The sequence below is a fragment of the Pinus tabuliformis genome, chromosome 6 (genome assembly GCF_031772625.1).
Source record: "Pinus tabuliformis cultivar Carrire ecotype Pingquan chromosome 6, CPIR1, whole genome shotgun sequence".
Classification (NCBI taxonomy): domain Eukaryota; kingdom Viridiplantae; phylum Streptophyta; class Pinopsida; order Pinales; family Pinaceae; genus Pinus; species Pinus tabuliformis.
Window position 1 is genome coordinate 1,294,924,696 of NC_142292.1, and position 6,842 is coordinate 1,294,931,537.

Below are 6,842 nucleotides of genomic sequence, written 5' to 3' on the forward strand. Positions count from 1 at the left end.
GACCCTATTATGAGGGTCTTGTATGAGATGGACATTGAGCTCTGGGAGCTTCGGGGGCTTGGGGTACTTCTTGGAGCGGTGAGAAACCATAGGGTGAGTGGTTCATCCTTCCCCTAGTGGTTTGTTGTGTACAGGGTGAGTGGTTCATCCTTCCCCTATGATACCCCTTGGCGACATGTGAGCAGGACGAGGAGGTCATCCTTCTCCTACCGAGACATCCTACCCATGCAGTCTGGGACTCATGGGAAGTACCTCTCATCTGGCCAATGAGTAGGGAAATGAAGATAGGGACCATAGTACTACCAATGGACGCATCGTGTAATATCGTACTCCTTATGCTAGGATGTCTGATATTGATGTGGGATTAATGGGAACTGACTTCGAGTCAGTAAGAGTGGTATGAGACACTCTCTTTTGATTGGAACTGACTTCGGGTCAGTAAGAGTGGTATGAGACACTCTCTTTTGATTGGAACAGACTTCGGATCAGTAAGAGTGGTATGAGACACTTTCTTTTGATTGGAATTGACTTCGGGTTAGTAGAGAATGGTATGAAACATTCTCGATAACTTCTTCTTCTTCATAGTTCAGCAGAGCAAACCAGAGCAGTGAATTGATGGCAGAGATAGTATAGATTGGCAAATGTATTAGCAGGTGGAGTTCTCCCTAGTTGAGAGGGAGTGTTAAAATTGGCAACTATGGCCAAACTCCACATGGGTCATCTTATTTATGACAAATGATAATTTTCTTGGATTCCTCTCTATGAGAGGTGTAGGATTGATCAAAAGATCATCTGATTCTGACATGTACAAATGAAGTTATGAATTTATTTTGATTATGGTCAAATTGTCAAGGTCGGTCAGCAAACTTATGTAGGCTCAGAAGCCCAACAGTCACGTCTATTCATCCTCAACGTCGCATATAAATAGAAGGTGACTTAGTGCCATTTGGACATGCTTATCTTCACACTTCTCTCTCTCCCTCCTCATTGATTGGATACATATTTCTGGGCCTCTCTCTCTCTCCACACATTCAAAATTTCAGGAGAGCGAAATTGCAAGAGGCCGAAATTTCAGAAGAGCGAAATTTCAGGAGGCGGAAATTTCAGGAGATCGAATTTCTGGAAAGTTTGACCAAGCGTTGACCTCCTTTGATTGCATTTTTGTGAGGGCTATCTCTGTTTGGGCAGGCTACATTTCTAGGCATAAAAATCGAGGCTAAACATTGACTTTGACCAGCGTTGACTGCAGCTAGGGTTGACCACAGGTGGGTTGTTTGACCATGTTCTTACTAGGCTATTTTTGGGCTGTTTTGAGGGCCGATTCACCTTGTTGTTTGGAGGCCGAACTTGACTGAAGTTGACCAATTTGTTGAGGGTCAAATCTGCCTTGTTGACCAACATTTACTTTTCTGGTTAGGGCTCTTTTGCTGCCATTATAAATTATTAGATTTGTAAATTGTACTGTCTCTCTTTGCTGAACTACTGAAGACTATAAGAATAATTGATCAAGGGTTTCCCCACATTGGGGTTTGTCCCTAGCTGTTGCCACATGTTGTGTCCTCTTGTCTTGGCTTGTCTTCTATTGTTTATGTTTATGTTCTATCTGCATTTTACTATCATGTTGATGTGATTGCTAAATTGAATATTGATATTGGGCTAATAAAGAAATTGAAGTAAAATTGCTCTAAAGCATAGAACATACCATTGTTGCCTAAAATTAACAAGTTTCATCTACACCTATTACATGTCAACATGATTATTTCAAACTCCAAAGGCCATGTTCTTAATTTGACAAATAAATTACAGAGTAAATTAATGATCGCAATAAAAACAACCACAATGATCATGAGTTTACTTACTAATTTCTACTTGAACACCATTAGATTGTGGTTTTTTTCCATCAATAATATCTAATGCTTGTTCTTCATCCCATAAGTGTGGCCCATCTTCGAAATCCTTGCCAAGGAATTCACATAGGAAGAAAAATGTGTCATTCAATACATACCCTTCAGCCATGCAACCCTCTGGATGTTCCTTTTGTCGGACATATCTTTTTAGAGTTTTCATATACCTCTCAAAGAAAATCATCCACCTCGTCGATATGACATCTACCAATTCAATGTCATCGACTAGGTGTATAAGTAAATGTACTTATAGGTCCACGAAAATTGTAGAGAGATCCTTCTCAAATAAACAATTTCTGCAATTTCCTTCTTCCATTTTGGCACTTCACATTCATGGATCTCCTTGGATGTCACCCACCTAATATAATAATACTAAATTAATATGAACCTTTAGGAAAAAATAAAAATGCAATACAATATATCTATGTCTCTCACAGATGAACATTCCATGCCACATACCTTGCAAATGTTGACAATCGACTTATGGCATTCCTCAAGTCAACGGTAAGACATGGATCCCCCTAATTGCCAATGGCATGATATGTTGTCAAACACATTTATCAAAGATCATCATTAGTTATTTTTGTCACATAATAGAATATCATAATATATTTAGTACCTAATCAATTTTACCAATAAATGTTAAATGATGATATATAATACCTTCATAAAATTATGAAAATCGTGTGTTTTAAATCCTGTGATATGCCAATCAACTCTAAAAGCTTTATTTAATGATGACCCATAGCCAATAGGTGTCCTTATTGAACATATGACATTTTTTAGTTGGTTTATCTCTTTCTTTTTCAAAATCCATGGAGCTTTTGCATATTTTTCATTTTCCTTGTTTGGCCACAAATGTTTTCTATCAAATTTGGTACAAGAAAGAGCAATATCTCTCCTTGAAGACAATATATCCCTTTTCCTGCTATATGTCGAAAAATTGAATCTGGGACATTTTTGAAGATGTGCATGGGATCTAATAGGTGAGATATTAATAGATCCTTCCAATATGGGAGCTCATAAAATATGGATTTCCTTTTCATCCCTTTTAGCATCTTAATTACAGCTTGTTTTGGTTCTTCAGTAGAATCATCCCCCTCAAAAAATTATGCCAAGATTTCAATTTAACATCTTCATACTTCTTAAGCCAATCAGCTGGACCCATAATCATGGGAGGGCCTCTATTTTCAAATTTTCCATCAAATTGATTCTTATGGTGGTTTCTAAACCTATGATCTGGTGGTAGAAAAACCCTATTGTTTGCATAAATAAATTTATGAAGATCTTTAGAATACCACCCTTGAAATTGTTCTGCACATCTTGGACATGCAAATATCCCCTTTGTTTGAATCCCTGCAATTCAATAAGGTTAATAACATCAAAATAATAGTACAAAACTAAGTATGAAAGTTGGGATGACAATAAATTATGAGTGTAAATAGGTGATTTTTTTTTATCTTACTGAAACAACAACCAAGTACTAGGAAATCATGAATAGTCCAACATAACACACCATAAAACATGAAGGATCTCTTTGATGGAGGACATGATATGTCATACATTCTCATGCCTTTCCATAACATTTTCATCTCATCAATAAAAGGCACACGATAAACATCCATGTTTTTAACTTGATGTTTTCTTGGAATAATGAGAGTCAACATAAGGTTCTCCTTTCTAACACTCATCCATGGGGGGATATTGTATGTTATCAATCCGACTGGCCAAACACAATAATTTGAGCTCATGAAAGAGAATGGGCACACTTCATCAATTGCAAGACCAAACCTAATACTATGGGGTTCGTCTTTGAGTTTTGTTGATCATTTTTCCTCTATTTGTTTCAATGCTTTGGAGTCGACCGAAATTTGCATGAATCCAACTTTACTCCTATTCTTTGCATGTCGGTACATCAATTGTTCAAGTGAATTGCAACGAAACATTCGTTGAAGTCTAGGTATAATTGGCATGTGAGGTAAAATCTTCTTTGGAACTGTAGGACCTTGTACATTTGTACAATATCTCTTCTTTTTTAATACAGATAATTCTACCTTGTCTTGATATTAATCTCTATATAAAATGAAATCATTTTTACATGAATGAATTTTCTTATATTCAATACCCAACTAAAAAAAAACTAATGCACCTCTCTGCAAGTTGATGGAAACAAATTCTCTTTAGGAAATATTTTAGTTTTTAGTGCCTTGTAAGATTTCCAAAGATTAGATCAATTGAATGTTTGACTTATGATGAACATGTTTGATATGTCAATATTCTATATTATGACTATTCATATAAAATATATGGTTTTAAAATCTCATTAAAGAAATATAAATGAAGTTGATGAATGTTTATGAATTACATAGACCAATTGACAATGCATTGTAAGAAATAGATTTCAACTCACTTCAATAGGGTTGTGAATAATTTGTCTGACCAACCAAATAGTGACTTGATTTCTAATAATATTAATGTGCATGCTAGTTTTGAGGTTCTACTTGCACTTGATTTGAACACGGGTGTCTTTGTTGCTTGTTTGATGGAGTCTTTCAACAAGTTGTTATCATCAACATTGCGTTGGTGGTAATTACCCATGTTATAGTCATTATTGTCAACCATATGATCATTATTGTCATCATTGTTTCCATCCCCAAAGAAACATATAAGCATCTCATTCAATCCTTCTTCATGCATTGCATTTTCACTGTCATGTTCATCACCGCTAAGGCCACTAGTTGGTAGCATATTGCAGTCATCAATGTATGAAAAACTCACCAGTTGTTCAAATTTCTCAGGTGGTAGTGTGTTATGAAACCAGCTCACAAAAAGATAGAAAAGAGAGATCCACGCCTTAGAATTCAGCCTCTTCGAGGGGGCAACCTCCTTTACATTACATAAATGAACAATTCTTGGGTCATACAAATGAAAATACCTCCTTTCTATATATAGGAGTCTAAGGGGTTATAACATAATCAGAGCCGACATAACAATAATAATAATGTAAGGGCACAATAATAACAATAGTGGGCTTCTATGGTGCACAATAGTAACAATATGGGTACTACATGGGTACATCAATATAATAAGTGGGTTATACTAATAACAATAAGGGGTTACATTAGTAGTATAGGGGCCTAACATGCCCCTCTCCTTCAAAAAGCGTTGTCCTCAACGCTTGAGTAGTTCTCGATGCTTCTGTATAAAATTCTTGTCCTCCCATGTGGAATATTCAGCGGGTAAGTTCTTCCACTTGATGAGATACTCTGAAATTGATCGATTTCGTAGCTGTCGGGTTCTTGTTTCTATGACTGCTCCAGGTTCCAATATTATTTTTCCTTCCTCTTCAATTTCTAGCAATATTGCTTGAATTGGGATCTTTTGCAACTTTTGAATAAGTGGCCATACTTCTTCGTCCTTCTTCCATTCATCCCTTGCTTCGTTTATCCAATCTGGTTGGATAATATAAATAGCACAAAACAATGCTTCCACATCCTCATCCTTGAAGAGTCTTCCCATTCGGTAAGGTCGCCATTTTTTAAGTGCATGTAGTATTGCCAACATTTCCTTCTCATAAATAGCTTGCTTGAGATGTAGTAGTAAAAATAGCCAATCACCTACATCAAACATTTTTCACTACGATGTTGATCTACCTGTTGTTTCGTTTGATTTTGCACCGAAGTGGCGTTATCCTTTAAAATTTGGAGAACTTGTTGTTGATGCTCGATGTGATCTTTCTCTGCTTGAACCTTTTTCTTCTTGATATGTCCTTCTATCTTTTGAGGAGTGGTAATTTCTTCCATTCCTTTACAAGATATGGTCGGATTCATTTCTTGATGCTCGATGTGATCTTTCGCTTCTTGAACATTTTTCTTCTTGATGTGTCCTTCTATCTTGATAGTTTGAGGAGTGGTAATTTCGTCCATTGAATTACAAGATATGGTTGGATTCATTTCTTCTTTCTCGATGTGATCTTTCACTTCTTGCACCTTTTTCTTCTTGATATGTCCTTCTATCTTGAGAGTTTGAGGAGTGGTAATTCTTGCCAATGCTTTACAAGATATGGTCTGATTCATTTCTTCTTTCTCTGGGGTGGTGTCCTGTCGTATATCCTCTTCTTTTGATGTTTCTTGATCCTTTTCTTCCTCCTCTTCATATTCTATGTAAAATAATTTCTTCTCAGCACACCTATGACCTTTAATGCATTTTCTATCACAATTGTAACAAATCCCTTTTTCTCTTTCTTCTTCCAATTGTTGTGGTGTAACCCTTGTAGGTTGTGGAAGGCTGGGAGAAACAACACTTCCATCTTTATAGTTGTGAGGGGTATGCTTCCTAGTTTCCATAATTTTGCTTTCCATTACGTCACAAAGCCCTTTTACTCTTTCCAAGTGTTGTGGTGTTGCTCTAAAGAAGGTGTTGCTCTTTGTATCCTCATAACGTGCTATCATTTCCTCCGTGAAAATTGACCACGTAACAAGTTTTTTACGAGAGCAAAGCCCTTCATACCATAAAAATTGATCTGGTTCTAAATATGAAGATGCAATACATACCTTTTGTAACAGTTGTACACCATGTAGATCAAAATATTGCTCCATCTAAAGTATCCAATTTACCGGATCCTTGCCATCAAACTTCCTCATCTTGTTTTTTCTTGATTTTAGGAGCTCGACCTTGAAACGACTGTAACTCTGTACTTTCAGATCTTTAAGTTCTGAAATTTTGAACTATAGTATCCCTCTATGTCCTCTTTCCAATGCCACCAGTCTGATCCAAATTGGATTCTCTAAGAAAGAGTTATGCACAATCTCCCAAGATGACCTGATTATAGACTGTTTCAGTAGAGCGAACTTGTACGACGTGCCACGAGTCACCGTTTCAACCTTTGAATCTGAAATGCACACACAAGAAACTAAAGTCTGTCCTCTTTCTGTACCT